This window comes from Gopherus flavomarginatus, chromosome 6 (assembly GCF_025201925.1).
Source record: "Gopherus flavomarginatus isolate rGopFla2 chromosome 6, rGopFla2.mat.asm, whole genome shotgun sequence".
In the NCBI taxonomy this organism is placed as follows: domain Eukaryota; kingdom Metazoa; phylum Chordata; order Testudines; family Testudinidae; genus Gopherus; species Gopherus flavomarginatus.
Window position 1 is genome coordinate 49,167,911 of NC_066622.1, and position 16,687 is coordinate 49,184,597.

General features: G+C 53.3%; 1 long non-coding RNA gene and 1 pseudogene across 1 annotated transcript in view; one reads left to right on the plus strand and one right to left on the minus strand.

The window, feature by feature from the left end:
* Positions 1-1,609: 1,609 nt before the first annotated feature.
* On the minus strand, positions 1,610-11,109 carry LOC127053670 (2'-5'-oligoadenylate synthase 1-like; annotated as a pseudogene).
* The window catches only part of LOC127053671 (uncharacterized), a 37,348-nt gene continuing 24,408 nt past the window's right edge, over positions 3,748-16,687 (plus strand). The window contains exons 1-2 of the long non-coding RNA XR_007775098.1: positions 3,748-3,844; positions 4,286-4,379. This is a non-coding gene — a long non-coding RNA (uncharacterized LOC127053671). The remainder of the gene's footprint in view (positions 3,845-4,285; positions 4,380-16,687) is intronic.

Here is a 16,687-nt window from a genome sequence, read left to right on the forward strand (position 1 = left end):
GAGGATTCTGAGGACCTGGGGTCTTCGGTGGCAAGGGGCCCCTGCTTTGGCGGTAATTTGGTGGCAGGGGGTCCTTCCGCTCTGAGACCCGCCTCCGAATTACCGCCGAAGCGGGGACCCGCTGCCCAAGTGCAGCCGGGTCTTCGGCGGTAATTCGGTGGTGGGGGGCCCCCGCCGCGGGTCCTTGGGGCACTTCGGCGGCAGGTCCCAGAACGGAAGGGCCCTCTGCCGCCGGATTACCGCCAAAGACCCGACTGCACTTCGGCTGCGGGTCCCGCTTCGGTGGTAAGGACCTCCTGCTGGCGAAGACCGGAGCGGAAGACGCTGTGGGGGCCCGGGCCCTGCAAGAGCTTTCTGGGGCCCCCGGAGTGAGTGAAGGACTCTGCTCTAAGGGCCCCAAAAAACTCTCGTGGGGGCCCCTGCGGGGCCCATGGCCTGGGGCAAATTGCCCCACTTGCCCCTCCCCGGGCGGCCCTGGATTTTGACTCAGTAAGAAATAGCTGCCAGCAGCTGAAGAAATTGGGCTCCAGAGAGGGGGTCCCTGAGCTGCCCCCCCAGGGTACCTGTGGGACTGAGACAACCTAGGGATTTCCCCCTCCAGCAAACACATCTGCCGCTCCCCCACTGTGAGTCCGAAAGAACTGCTGCCTTGGTCAGCTGTGCTAGCCATAGGTGCACAGGAACTGGCTAAGCCTGCTAGCTCCAAGCCAGGGGATAACTCCAGTTTCCCATCCCACAGGGACCTTGCCCCCCCATCAACTGGAAAGGACCATCCTACAACCCCCCTGGCCAGCCCACATTACCAGCAGCATAGCGTGAATTCTCATTGCCTCTCTGCAAGGTGGGCCAGTGTTATCTATAGGGAGACCCGAGCACAGAGAGGTGATGTGACACACTGAGGTCGCAGATTTGGGGCACTGGCACATTCTGACTCTCCCCCTTTAACACACAGTCCTCTGCTCTTTTTCATTGTCTTCAAGGCCAAGGGGGACCACTGTGATCATCTAGTCTGACCTTCTGCATTAAACAGGCCAGAAAACTTCCCTGAATGAATTCTCCTTTGAACTAGAGCAGGTCCTTTAGAAAAATATCCACTCTTGATTTAAAAATTGCCAGTGAAAAATAATCCGTCACACTCCTTGGTTCTGTTTAGTTCTCTCTTTCGCTGCCTGATCTCTCTCTCTTCCCCTTCTTCCTCCCTTTCTAAACCAAAAGCAGTTAACAAAACACCCAAATATACCACATTATTTATCCAACAGATATGACCTCTAGCCGAGTTTTCTCTTCTCTGTCATAAGTCAAAGAGCCAGCGATGTCTAGAAGGTGCTCTCAATACTTCTGTTCTTTTTGTGGATACAGACTGACATGGCTACTACTCTGAAACCTGTCAGTACTTCAGCGCATCTAATGTAGAACACTTCTTGTTAGTGGGCGGGGAGGAAATCCAGGCTCTGTTTGTTCCCAAACAAGTCCAGGAATAAATTGATTTCAGGGAATGCAGCAAAAATGACCTAACCCTACTCTCTTGGTTCTGAGCAATTGGTTTGCAATGCAAACACTGATTGAGAGTCACTCTTAATTTAATAAAGAGAATGAGGAGTCCTTGTGGCACCTTAGAGACAAACAAATTTATTTGGGCATAAGCTTTTGTGGGCTACAGCCCACTTCATCGGATGCATGGAGTGAAAAATCCAGTAAGCAGAATATACATTATAGCACATGTGGGGGGCCACACTGCAGAGTGAGCCCCCCCGCCCTTGCTGCTAACATTGTTGCTGTGTGCACAGTCAGGCACAGGAGGGAAGCTGGATGCTGCCCTTTGCCTCCCCCTGATCTGATCTTGGCATTGCCTCTGCCGTTGGGTGCTCATCCTCTCTGCTAAGTGCGGTGGGGTAGCAGGCTGGACAAAAATATTTCCCCCGTATAATTAACCCTTTGTGTGGGCATCAGTGAAGGCATGGATAGGGGTGTATGAATGTCCCCTATGGCCCCCACATCCACCCTTCATCTGCCACATCCTCACTATCTCCCCCATCACACACATACCTTTCTCTCTGGGCTAGGAGGCAACAAGTCACTGCCCCAACGACTGATGGGCTTTCCCACCAAAGGGAATGCCACCCACCTGCTGTGTTCAACTTGCAAATGCTGCCCTGGTCCTAGAAACATTAATGGCCTGGCCTGTCCCACATTGTCTGGGCGTCCCGCGGCCTTGGCTGTCCCACAGGCTGGCTGAGCTGAAACATGGTGTAAAAATCCCTCTTTCAGACCTCTGTGCCGGCTGCACTGGGCTGGGCCAGAGTCCCTCTTATCTTGGGCACAGTCCCCACTCTCCAGCCCCCTGGTTCCCTCACTGAGCCCACACCTCCTGCCTTGCATACAGTGCCCCCTCCTGGCTTGATACAGGACATTACTCCTCCTGGATTGTGCCTTTCCAGCTCAGCCTAGAGGTGGGCACTCGGTAACATGTCAGCAGGTTGATTACAGCTCAGCTGGGCATGTAAATGACCCTCCCCCCATAACCGTGTCCATGACACACTCCCAGCTCCCCGTGACACAGATATCCCAGCACGCACTGGGCCACATGCTGCTGGTGCCGCTGTGTGTCCCCATCTGCCAGGTACGCTGTCTCCACTGAGGCACTATGGAAGTGCGGCCCAGATTCTCCCACAATGCACTGCCCTGCTGAGGAAGCCGGCGGGGCTGTGCGCATTGAACAAAGCTGCTGGGGGAGACAACTCAGCCAAGTTTGCTGTAGACGGCTCGGATGAGGGGGCCACGACTCAGTCACAGAACTGCTGCTGGATCTGCTGGAAAAATTAATGTGGGGCAGGTCTCCGGCCTGTGTGACACAGGAGGTCAGACTATATGAGCTCAGTAAATGAATCTCTGAATCCATGACCCCCGGTTGTATGCACAGGGCAGGTGGGACCCGCATCCCATGGACATAACACCCAGGAGCTGGGAATAATGGAAGGCTGTTTATTTTGGATTCCAAGCGGCACACACTGGTTGGGATTTGGCACGACATAATAATGGAGATGGTGACACACAGCAGTGAAGTCAGGACAAGGAGGAGGAAGAGGACTACAACAACGGGGCTCATGAACAATGTTTGGTGGGCGACCAGCATCCAGCTCTGCACTGGGGGCAGTACATCCCAAAATGGGCCACGGAGCGGCGGGAAAGAGCTCCCAGGAGCTGCAGCAGGAGGCGTGGGGATGGGCTGGCACTACAGAAGGATGTGGTGCTGATTCTGGAACGTGGGGGGCATTAGCAAAAAGTCCTGAATTATCATGCAAAGAATCTTGGGAAACATAGTCCACTGTGATGCGCTCTCTGCCAAGGTGCAGGTCCCAGTGAGCATCTTACCCACCCCTGAGGCGCAAAAGCAGGAAGACTGTGCTCTTGCTCTGAATCCTGTAATGGGCGAGCGTGTAATCGTCTTGCAGCTCTTTGCTGTTGAACGTCAGGCGCTGTTGGCTGGCGGAGACACCCGTGCGACCCTCGATCTTCTTCTTTAGGCCCAGGACAGTGTCACTGGCCTGGACACCATAGGGGATGGTTCTGCTGTTATGGTCCTTCACAAAGATCTCCATCTCCTGGGGCTCAGTCGTGAACATCAGAACTGTGGTGTCGTAGATGATGCCATGTGATTCCAGGCTCTGATCATCCTGCAGCAGCTGGTTTCCCAGGCCAGGCTCCTGCAGGGCCAGGCGCTGCGTGTAAGGAGAGATGCCCCATTCACACTCGAGCGCCTCCTTAATCTCCCATATGGTAGTGGAGGGGCTCAGGCGCAGGGCCAGGCTGACCCCTGACAGCTGCTTGACCATCACTTGCATGGGTATAGCTGGAAGACAGACAAGGAGATGGGGATGGGTGGGTTCGGACAGTCCAGGCGAGGCAGCAGTGAACCTCTAATGGCACCCTGGCATAGCAACCTCTGCTGGGGAGTGGAATCTCAACATAAGCGCTTCCTGCAGTTCTGGTCTCATCAGATTCTGCAGCAGGGAGCTGGGCAGGAGTGCTGGCTGTTGGGGGAGGGGGATCTCCCAGCTATTTCAGCCCCAACCTCTCCCAGCAGGGGGCGCTGTGGGTAGCGGGGCAGGAGCACTGGCTGTGGGGGAGCTTCAGGCTCTGCCAACCCCAGCCTCTGCAGCAGGGGGTGCTGTGGGGAGGGGACAGGAGCAGGGGCCATCGGGGGAGCTCCTGGCCACTCCATGCTTGGGAGGCTCTGAACAGGGAACAGCTCACCACAGGCTGGGGTGGGAAGGGACCCTCTAAGGTGTCGGTACCTGCACATCCCAGCAGCAGATGGCGGCAAGGCCGTTCCTACAGCACAGCTGGTCCCGGCACTTGGCGGCTTCTCTCGCCAGCAGGTCCCAGCTCTTTCCCTGCCCCAAGGTTCCCGTTGGATTGGCTGGATCCAGGATCACGGGGCTGCGAACACACAATAGATTCTCTCTATCGATGGCTCCTTGGCTGAGCCACCTGCTCACAGGGCCAGAGGCTCTGCTGTCTGCCCCAGCCTGCTCCCTCTCTCCCATGAGTGGGGCCCTGCCCTCAGTCCAGGCTGCTGACACATCCCAGCTGCCTGCTGCCCACGTTGCCTGCCTCGGCTCAGGCACCGCACTGGGGTGCAGAGGGGAGCTGGAGGAGGAAGTCTCAGGCTTAGCCGACTGAAGCCAGAGTCCCAGGGGCTTGGGGATGGGGCAGTGGCGGAGGCAGAGTATGGTCCGGGGTCACCCAGCCTGGAAGAGCCAGGGTCTGGGCAGCTTAGGGGCTGGAGACAGCTGCTGCCCTAGAACCTGTGATACTATTGCACCCATCTCTAGTGCCAGCCCAGGGGTGTTGCCGGGTACCACACGCATTCATTCATGAGCCCTAGCCCCATCAGTGTCGCCATCCCCACCATGCCAATGGGGAAACTGAGGCACAGGGTACTGGTGGCAGAGTGGGGGACAGACCTGTGCCAGGTTGTGAGCCCCCCACCCTTCCTTGCTCTTATGGGTGCTGCCAGGTGGAATTCTGCTCCCTTCAGTTAATGGAGTTTGGCCAGTGAGCTCCATGGGGCTGGGGCTCCCCTTGGGCCTACGCCCCCAGAGGCAGACTGGCTGCACATGGTGCAGGGCCTGCTGGGCCGCCCACGTTGCTTGGCTGGTGCTGAGTGTAACCGCAAGGGTCTTGGGGGTGGCAGGGCTGAGAGATGCTGAGCAGAGCTGCCAGATCTCTGCTCGCGTGTCCCCTGGTATGACAGTCTCCCTCCCACACAGGAAGGAAGGCCGAGCTGCAGCCAGACGTGAGTGAGCCGTGCAGAGACGAGAGGAGCAGATGCAGCGGTCTTACCACGGCTCCTGCAGCAGCCGTTTGACATGGGGCCCTATCACAGAGGACTGGAGATCGTAGAACTCAGTCCAGTAGACGCGCAGCTCTTTGTACCGGCACAGCAGCTCCATCACCGTGCGGAACCCCTCAGCCGTGCTGAACTTCTCTGCCCCCTTGGTGCCGCTCTCCCAGGCGTAGATGGTCAGCAGCTCCAGGGCATACTTGGTTGGCAAGCCCGACGTTGTCTTGGAAAGCTGTTAAGGAGATGGGGGGGAAGCCGGCTTGAGACATGCGATGGGGTGGGAGTACTGGGGCCTCAAATCCCTCTTGCTGCATGGTCAGGTGGGTGCCCACCCCTGACCTCTCCCCTGCCCATGTCCTATGCTCACCAGAACTATCAACTACTTAGCAGTGGCTAGACAAGGTGAGCTGGGGAGTAATGTACCAGCTGGAGACACAGAGTGTGTGCGTGTGTACTCAGACCTGCTCAGTTGTGTGTCAAGGCCCTATATTGCTAACATCTTGTGGGAATTCTCCTTTAGCTCAGGTGGCAGAGGTCTGTGCTTCTGAAACGGAAGACTCCACATTTTGTTTCCACTGCTGGTGTGAAGTCCCCACAGGCTGTGGCATCAGGCACTGACTCATTTCAGGTGTTTATTAGGATAAAGAAAATTCTTCTCCCCAGACCCTACAAAGTGTCATTGGACAGGCTAGTGTCATTTCCACTCAAGTGAGCAGCAAATCGGTTGTTAAATCATTATCTGAAATTTGCTCTTTGTTCAGTTGCTTGCCCTGAGATTAGAGGATGAGACATGTGAGATTGGATGTTTGTGTGTTTGGTTGTTATGAAGCTACACAAATTTACTTCCAATGAGGAATTTATATCTATCTATCTCTAATCGATATATAAATTGTTGTTTGTTTTTGAATGATTTTTAATGGATTCTGTATCCTAGTCAGACTCTGTTCAAGATGGCCAACAATTCTGTTGTTTAACCTCTGGTCCAGTCGATGATCAGAAGATCTCATGAGTGCTTGTCTCAAAGTGACCTAAGCCATCTAAACCAACTGTTCCCAAACATTTCATGTCGCACCCCCCCTTACCATAATGTAATCTGTCCGCACCCAGGCGTGAGCTGGGGGCCAAGGCCAGGGCCAAAGCTGTGGCTGGGGCTGCGGCCAGGAGTGGAGCCACGGGGTTGGGGGCAGAGCTGGAGCTGAGGGCAGAGTGGGGCTGGGTGGTGCTCCCTCCCTGCCCTCTGTGGAGGCTGGCCCAGGCCCTGTGATGTTCCCACTGAATGTTCCTCTGTGTGCCCCTGGGGGGGGAGTGCCCCACAGTTTGGGGACCAGTCATCTGGACAGATATTCTGGGACTGCTAGAGAAGGACTCAGCAAACTTGCCAGACTGGATCAGAGCCAAGATCCATCTAGTCCAGTGTCCCTTCTGCCTCCAGAGACACCCACGGCCCTTTGACTGGGTGATGGAACCCAGCCGCTGCAGCCCACCCCGAGAGCATCCAGGAGAGCAGCGAGCTAGGACAGACCAGCCTAAGCTGAGACGACCACCATCTCTGGTGAGCAAAATGCTGGGAAGCAAAGTGATCTTCTGGAAAGACTTGAGAAGTGCTGGCAGGTGGAGGGGCTTCTGTGATCACCTTCAGTAACTTTTTTCCAAGGGGTTTTTAACATGTGGGAGGTTCTTTTGTCAGCCCAGAGCTCTCCAGCTGAACCCGCATTAACATGCAACGGTAACCCCACGGCTGGCAGAGCGTGAGAAGGAGCAAGGGCGGGGGAGGGGGGAATCACTGACAGGGGCAGGGCAGGGCACCTCACCTCTTTGTACCAGTGCTTGACCAGCCGCAGCAGGTTCTTGAGCTTGGCCGGGTGACACTTCACAAAGTCCCTCTGCAGCTCAGTGAAGGAGGTGCAGAACTCACCGGCTTGGCTCTGGCCCGAATCAGATCCTCGTAGACCTGGGGGGAAGGTTTGATGCCAGGAGTCACCTGCCCTGGGGGAGAGAGTGGAGGAAGGGTCACCACACACAGATCTGAGGGGAGTCCTGTCCCAATGGGCCTTGGGCTAGTCCTGTGTCCCATACACAGGTTGCACCCTCATTCCCATGAGCTCTCTCAGGATAAGCCCTGGGGCCCATGAGGACGTTGAGAGGGGTGGGTACCCCCAAACCTGCTGGATCCCCGGAGGCTGAGCTGAGGGGCAGGGATATAGTCCCTACCTAAGGCATCGTAGGCCGGGAGCACGTCCACCTCAATGGATGCCCACCGCCTCTTCAACTGGATGGTGATGGAGAGTGAGCATGGGCAGGTGCCCTTCTCCTTCGGCTGGGAAACCTCCATGTCAACGCTGAAGGCAATGGTCTGTCGGAACTGGTTCAGCTTCTGCTTGATGGTGTCGAGTACAGCCACACGGTTCTCCATCTGGTCCCAGTAGCTGGAGAAGCAGCTGAGGAAAAGGACCAGATCCGCATCTGAGTTGTTCTTCAGGGCTGTCCCCTTCCCTGCGGAGCCGTCCTGCCAAGCAACAGAAGCATTTGCTCACTGCGCTACCCTCTCAACAATCCCAGGGTGCTGAGCAATATGGGGGCCCTCAACTCTGCGCCCACTGAGCCAGGTCACCTCTCTGGCACAACCCTCCCTGCTGGGCAGCCAAAAACAAACCGGAAGTGTTAGGATGGGATAGAAAATATTCCTGGAATGAATCCTGTGTTGTAGTGTACACTGCTGGGGGGCCCTCTCCTCGCATCTCCTTCTGATCACTGAAGACGGGGCAGAGCCTTGAAATTTGGCAGTGGGGTGACCTGCGTCTCAGGGATGCGCCTTTTGCCATGCCCGTGAAAATCCACCCAACTTTGCCCAAGCTAAGAACCTTTGAAATATCTCCCTTTGTACATGCTCAGTACAGGTGTGTCAGAGTTTGGCCAGCCCCACAGATGATGGAGCATTTATATAGCATGTTGTACCGTCAAAGCCCAGCTCCCGTTGGCTTCAATCCCTGCTGTGAGCACTCAGCAATTCTGCAAATCAGACCCTGGGGGCTCCAATTGGGCACCCCAAAAATGAAGAATGCACACTTTGGGAACAGTTTGGGTTAAGTGACTTGCCCAGCATCACACGGGAACTCCGGAGCAGAGGCAGGGATAGAGTCTAGTTCTCCAGAGCAGCATTCAACTGTCTTACCCAGGAGACCTTCCTTTCTCTCTCTGGAACCCTCTGCCCCATTCATTGCACATCTTCCATCTGCTGCAAAGTTCTGCAGACAACAGTCTCCTTTACTACCTGGCCCTGATTCAGCCGTAGAGCAAGTCCACCTTGTGCACTGAATGAGGCTGGGTCCCATGGGAAAAAATAATATGTGATCATGTCATTAAAGCCTGTATTGTAATACATATGCACAATGGGGCCGAAATGAGGTTAAACAGGCCACCTTACCTCTGGCACATCCTTATGTTTGAGTTGCAATCTCAATAACTCTTTTTCAGTGTAATTTTTCGGGACATAATAAATGGGACTGGGGAGAGGTTTTGCAAACTTCCTGTCCTGTTATTGGTAAAGGGAGCGCTGATTACAAGGTAGAGACCCAACAGGGGAAAGGTTGAGAGCCATTGATTCAGAGAAGATGTATCAGATGTCTAATAATGCTAGATTAAAAGGCAACACATTTAAAACAGCTCAAAAGGTACTTTTTGTGACACAGCATATTCATGGAACTCAAATGAGGCCATGAGCTTGTCAGCCCTCTCCACAGGATTAGACATTTGAATGATAACTAGAACATCCCTATTTGTTTTCAGCAGAAAGGGAAATGTACAAGGGAGAAAAGACCAGGAGTACTTGTGGCACCTTAGAGACTAACAAATTTATTTGAGCATAAGCTTTCGTAGGCTACAGCCCACTTCATTGGATGCACGCAAAGAAAGTAAGAGAACGCCACTAGCCGTCACCTTCAGCCCCCAACTAAAGCCTCTCTAGTGCATCATCAAGGATCTATAACCTATCCTGAAGGCCAATCCCTCACTCTCACAGATCTTGGGAGAGAGGCCAGTCCTCGCTTACAGACAGCCCCCCCAACCTGAAGCAAATACTCACTAGCAACCACACACCATACAACAAAAACACTAACCCAGGAACCTATCCTTGCAACAAAGCCTGTTGCCAATTCTGTCCACATATTTATTCAGGGGACACGATCATAGGACCTAATCACATCAGCCACATCATCAGAGGCTTGTTCACCTGCACATCTACCAATGTGATATATGCCATCATGTGCCAGCAATGCCCCTCTGCCACGTACATTGGCCAGACTGGATAGTCTCTACGCAAAAGAATAAATGGACACAAAACAGACATCAAGAATTATAACATTCAAAACCCAGTCAGAGAACACTTCTACCTCCCTGGTCACTCAGTTACAGACATCAAAATCGTAATACTCCAACCGAAAAACTTCAAAAATAGACTCCAATGAGAAACTGCAGAATTGGAATTAATTTGCAAACTGGACACCATTAAATTAGACTTGAATAAAGACTGGGAGTGGATAGGTCATTACACAGAGTAAAACCTATTTCCCCGTGCTAATTCCCCCCCTACTGTTATTCACACCTTCTTGTCAACTCTTGGAAACGGGCCATCCTGATTATCACTACAAAAGTATTTTTTTATCCTGCTGATAATAGCCCACCTTAACTGATTACTCTCATTATAGTTGGTACGGCAACACCCATTTTTTCATGTCCTCTGCATATATATATCGTCCTGCGGTATTTTCCACTGCATAAATCCGATGAAGTGGGTTTTAGCCCACAAAAGCTTATGCTCAAATAAATTTGTTAGTCTCTAAGGTGCCACAAGTACTCCTGTTCTTTTTGCTGATACGGCTACCACTCTGAAACATGTCACCGTACAAGGGAGACAAACACTCATGCTTCAGAGCATAAACTGACCACTAACAGCCTGTGGTCAGGAAGAAACTTCCCCTATAGGCAAATAATTCTATAATTGTCCACGAGGTGGGATCTTGTGCCTTCCACTGAAGCAGTTTGTGTTGGTCACTGTCAGAGATAGGTTACTGGGCTAAAACTCCTCTGACCTGACAATGCAGCTCCTACGTTCCTACCTGACCCCACTGGCAACTGGGAAGCCAGGGTGGTTATGGGATAATGCCCTCTGCTGCCAGCTGTAAGTGGGAGCCCTGTTCGGCATCCCTTGGCCCGTCCAGCTGGTGGTTTCAGCTTGCCCTGATCACAGTGTAGGTACCCAGGCTTTTGCCTGCACTAAAGGAGCCCTGACAAGCTCTTTCACACCAGCAGCTAGTCCAGAACAGACTCACCTTCACCGTCTTGAACACTTTGATGTCGTCAAAGCACTTCTCCTTCAGGAAATCACAGATCCTTCGGACAGTGTCTTTCACCTGCAGCTGGAATTCCTCGCTGGGCTGGAGATGCTCCGCAATCCAGGCATCCAGCGAGCCTGCAGGCACCTGGTACAGCTCCATCTCTGCTGCTTTGCTCCCTGTCCCTGCCTTCCTCTACTGCTGCTGCTGCTGCTTTTAAGCAACTCCGGCAAAGCCCAGCCCTGCTGATCTCCTCCCTGTGGATGACGTCAGACTGAGCTTGTTAAGGTAGCCTGGGCTCCAGGACTAGAACTGTCCACCAGATGCCTGCTGGGCATGGCCAGGAGAGATGCCCGGGGGCTGGTCCTCATCCCCAGTTCCAGGTGCAGCCCAATGCACTTCCCCCATCCCCAGCTGCAGGGATTCCTAGGAGGGGGCTGTCCCTAGGCCCTGCTTGTGGGCGCTGTCCTTCATGCCAGCCCCTAACCTGAGTGTCTATCTCCCCCACCCCACCCGAGAGTGACACTGACCTCATCCGTGTCAGTTTCATGCTCCCAGGCTGTGACACAGGGACTCTCTGGTAACTGCCCCGGGGAGAGTAATTAACAGGGAAGGCAATTAACCATTGGAACAACTTACTAAGTGGGCTGGTGACTTCTCCATCCCTGGCCATTTTTAAAGCAAGACCCGATGCTTTGCTGTCAGAGCTGCGCCCAGGGTTATTTTGGGGCAGGTCACTGGCCTGTGCTGCACAGGAGGGCAGAGTCCATTCTGGCCCTGGAATCTAGGAATCAGGGAGAACCAAATGAAGAGCCATGGGCAGAGACATGAACCCACAGCCCAGAGTCTCGTTAATGTCACTCTGCTGCCTGCTGTCTGGACACCCCTGAGTGCCAGGGGGGTCCTGGAGCCATCTGTCTGCAGCCTCACGGCAGTCTCCCCACTGCTGCGCTTTGTCTCCAGCAGCAAGCCTGCCAGGCCGGCCCCTTCCTTTATGAAAGGGCTGGTTAAATGGTGGTGAGGTTCCCCCTTGACCCAGACAGTGACTACCCGCCCCCTTTCTGAGGGGCATTTTCAAGCCTGGCTGAAGGAAGAACAGCAGGATTTGGGGAAGGGGAGGCACCTACAGCGCACCCCGGTGTGGGAGTCAGGGCAGAGGAGCACCGAGGTGAGCACTTTAGAGCTGCTCCCTAAGGCCACCTTAACTGGCAGCAGCAGAGCTAAGGATTTCCCCGGTTTTGATCTGCTATGTTTCATTTTCCATTCACTAGAGAAACGAAACTGCAAAGGCCTAGCTGGGTGACAAGGGAGGGGCCAGTGTGGGTTGCTGCTGGAAGCCGGGGATCACTCCTTGGCACTGGGGCAGGGGCATCGGATTCGGTTTCCATCTCTTCCCTGTGTGGGAAGTTCCCATGCCTGCCTGGCCCGTTGCAGAGGGGTGGCGCAGCCAGTGCCAGCAGGTGAGAAGGAAGCAGCCTGGCCTGCTTTGGCTGGAAGTGGAAACTGAGCGGTGCAGATTATATCACCAGCTCAAGGAGCAGCAGAAAGCTCCCAGCAGCGCTGCCCACCGGAGAGCAGGCGACACAGAGTCCAAGTGAAACGGGGAGGATTTCATAGAATCATAGAATATCAGGGTTGGAAGAGACCTCAGGAGGTCATCTAGTCCAACCCCCTGCTCAAAGCAGGATCAAACCCCTACTAAATCATCCCAGCCAGGGCTTTGTCAAGCCTGACTTTAAAAACCTCTAAGGAAGGAAATTCCACCACCTCCCTAGGTAACCCATTCCAGCGCTTCACCACCCTCCTAGTGAAACAGTGTTTCCTAATATCCAGCCTAGACCTCCTCCACTGCAACTTGGGACCATTACTCCTTGTTCTGTCATCTGGTACCACTGAGAACAGTCTAGATCCATCCTCTTGGGAACCTCCTTTCAGGTAGTTGAAAGCAGCTATGAAATCCCCCCTCATTCTTCTCTTCTGCAGACTAAATACAATAACTCCTCACTTAAAGTCATCCCGGTTAACCTTGTTTCATTGTTATATTGCTGATCAATTAGGGAACATGCTCCTTTAAAGTTGTGCAATGCTCCCTTCTAACGTTGTTTGGCAGCTGCCTGCTCTGTCTACTGCTTGCAGGGAGAGCAGCCTGTTGTAGCTAGCTGGTGGGGCATGGAACCAGGGTGGACCGGCAGCCCCCTATCATCTCCCCGCTCCCCTAAGTTCCCTGTGCAGCAGCTGCCTGCAGTTCAGCTGTGTCCCTCCTCACACTGCTATATGCTGCTCCTGCCCTCTGCCTTGGAGCTGCTCCCTGAGACTCCTGCTTTCTGTGTGGGAGCAAGAGGGGGCTAATGTCAGGGTGTCCCCCTCCCTCCTGCACCCCGCTTACCCCATCTTCCATAGAGCAGGGGGGACAGACCAGGACTCAGGATAGAGGGAGCTTGCAGCAGCTGCCTCTCAGCAAGCTGATCTAATTAACAAGCAGTGTACTTAAGGGAAATGTGTATAGCTCCCTCAATTCCTGCTGCCTTGTGTAGAGAGAGAGTTAACACTTGAGGGTTCAGCCAATTGCTAGCTCATCATTTAGCAGTAAGGGAAATATCCCACCCTCTGACTCCTCTACCTCAACCAAGTTTCACAATCATCATCACTGTGTACCAGTATTACATTGTTTGTTTAAAACTTATACTGTGTGTGTGTATATATATATATATAGTCTTTTGTCTGGTGAAAAAAATTTCCCTGGAACCTAACCCCCTCATTTACATTAATTCTTATGGGTAAATTGGATTCGCTTAACATTGTTTCGCTTAAAGTCACTTTTTTCAGTAACATAACTACAATGTTAACTGAGGAGTTACTGTAATCCCAGTTCCCTCAGCATCTCCTCATAAGTCATGTGCTCCAAACCCCTAATCATTTTTGTTGCCTTTTGCTGGACTCTTTCCAATTTTTCCACATCCTTCTTATAGTGTGGGGCCCAAAACTGGACACAGTACTCCAGCTGAAGCCTCACCAATGTCAAATAGAGGGGAATGATCACGTCCCTCGATCTGTTGGCAATGCCTCTACTTATACAGCCCAAAATGCCGTTAGCCTTCTTGGAAACAAGGGCACACTGTTGACTCATGTCCAGCTTCTCATCCACTGTAACCCCTAGGTCCTTTTCTGCAGAACTGCTGCCTAGCCACTCGGTCGCTAGTCTCTAGCAGTGCATGGGATTCTTCCGTCCTAAGTGCAGGACTCTGCACTTGTCCTTGTTGAACCTCATCAGATTTCTTTTGGCCCAATTCTCTAATTTGTCTAGGTCCCTCTGTATCCTATCCCTACCCTCCAGCGTATCTACCTCTCCTCCCAGTTTAGTGTCATCTGCAAACTTGCTGAGGGTGCAGTGCACACCATCCTCCAGATCATTAATGAAGATATTGAACAAAACCGGCCCCAGGACCGACCCTTGGGGAATTCTGCTTGATACCAGCTGCCAACTAGACATGGAGCCGCTGGTCACTACCCGTTGAGCCCGACGATCTAGCCGGTTTTCTACCCATTTTATAGTCCATTCATCCAATCCATACTTCTTTAACTTCTTGGCAAGAATACTGTGGGAGACATATAGAGTGGGTCAGAAATACCCAGGCCTCAGCCATCACTGCTCGAGGCCCCTTTTCAGCACTCCAATGTGTGGGGTGGGGGGAGAGGGCTGCCTTTACCATCCTGATGCCGATTGCGTGTGAAAGGCCAAAGAGATCGGAGGGGGAAGATTGGGGCAAACCTGCCCCTCAGTGTTTCCCCACCCCTGTAATGTCCCAGGGGTCACTAGAAGTGCAAGTCAAAGACTGCAAGGCCAGAATATGTGCTATAATGTACATTTTGCTTTCTGTATTTTTCACTCCATGCATCTGATGAAGTGGTTTTTAGCCCACAAAAGCTTATGCCCAAATACATTTGTTAGTCTCCTCATTGTTTTTGCTGATACAGATTAACACGGCTACCACTCTGAAGCCTCTTAATTTAATGGATCAAAACTTAGGAGCCTTCCTGCTGATGCTATCTATAGACAGTGTTGCCAGTTCTTGTGATTTTAGTGCGAGGCTCATGAGACATTTGGTATTTTTCTTAAATCCCCAGCTCCTGGAGGCAGATGACTACGAAAGCCTCTCAGCTTTCTTTTTTTAAATGAAAATATGTTTCTAGCACGTGTGGCTGCAGAAAAAAGCTTGAAAATGTGACCCCAAAGCACACCAACACCGGAAGGCAAATTAAAAAAAGACAACATCTATTATTTTGTAAATATCATGATATTATAAGCCAAACTCATGATTTTTGCAGGGACCTGACTCACGATTTTAGCCTATGTGGGGTTGGCCATGCTGCACAGATCAGAACTGGATCCTTCTCTTATTGCTGATATTAGCTGCAATTATCTTTTTTTCACAACCAGGATGGTGTTAGAGGGCTGCACCATGCAGCTGTGTTGTTTTCCATTAATGTGCAGTCCCATGACTGGGGTCAGCCTGAGCAGACTGTGGAGTTGAGTAATCCCCGAACTGGACAGCAAGTGGCCATCTACCTAGCAGCTACCCCAAGCTGCCTTGTTGCTTGCATAGAGTGGGTTGTCCCACTGATTTCCCATTTAATACCCTAGAAGTGAGCATCGGATGCAGGCTGGTGCCAAGGGTCTGCTTCACATGCAGCGGGCTCGATCTCATAGACAGCTGTTCTAAACACTGTGAGCAGTGTGAGAAGTGAGCATTGGATGCAGGCTCGGTTGCAAGAGAAAGCAGAATGCAATGCAACCAGTGGGACAGAGGGGCATAGCCACGGAGGGGCCACAGCCCATCCCATTAGCACCCAGGCCCACCCAAAGCTGAGCCTGTGGCAATGCCACTTTTAGGAACATTTATTCATGTTCAGTGGAAATGATTTGCTGTGATGTCACCTCTGTGGTCATTGCCCCTCCACGATAAGCTGGGACCCAGTCAACTGTTCATTCCTGCCACACGCCAAGTGTGTTCTGGGGAGCTCCACCGCTGCCCTCCCTTTCCCTCAGGCCCAGGGAGGCTGCAGGTCTCAGCGTGCCGTGCTCCATCGGCAGCCAGTGCGGGGCACACGAAGGAAGCTGGATGCTGCCCTTTGCCTCCCCCTGCTGGCTGATCCTGGCATTGCCTCTGCCGCTGGGTGCTCATCCTCTCTGCTAAGTGCTGGGGGACAGCAGGCTGGACGGAGATATTTCCCCCATATAATTAACCCTTTTTGTGGGCATCAGTGGGGGCATGGATGGGGTGGATGAATGTCTCCCATGGCCCCCACATCTCTCCTTCATCTGCCACATCCTCACTATCTCCCCCTCCACACACATCCCTTATTTCTCTCTGGGCTGGGAACAGCTGGAGTGTTCCCAGCACCACACCCCCATCCACACAACAACCCCCTCATTCACGTGCGCTGAGTTTTGTTTTGCTGGTGGGTGCTCCTCTCTGCCTCCTCCCCAGAGGTGAAAGTAAGCCGGTAAGGGGGACCGGTAAGAAAAGGTGCAGTAGCTACCGGCAAGACAGTGGAGCATTCTCTCCCTCTCTGACTCCTCCTGGCTCCAGCAAAATTGAGGGTCCGGGAGCCTAGCTCCGCGAATGTTCAGGGCCGGGTCTCTCCCCTGGCCCCACCTGTTGTCTCCCCGCGCCTCCCCTGAGTGTGCCCTGGCCCCCCTTTGCTGCCAGCAGGGAGAGGGCTGGGGGAAGTCCTTCTCTCTGGCTCCAGTCCCAGGGCAGCCTACCTGCACCCCAAACTCATCCCCAGCCCTGACCTACCCCAGAGCCCACACCCCCAGCCACAGCCCTCATCCTCCCCGCACTCCAACCCTCTGTCCTAGCCCTGAGCCTCTCCAGCACCCCAAAACCCTCATCTCCAGCCCCAGCCAGAGCCCTCATCCTCCTGCACCGTAACCCTCTGCCTCATCCCTGAGTCCCTTTCCACACCCCAAACCCCTCACCCCCATCCACTTCCCAAATCCACCCCC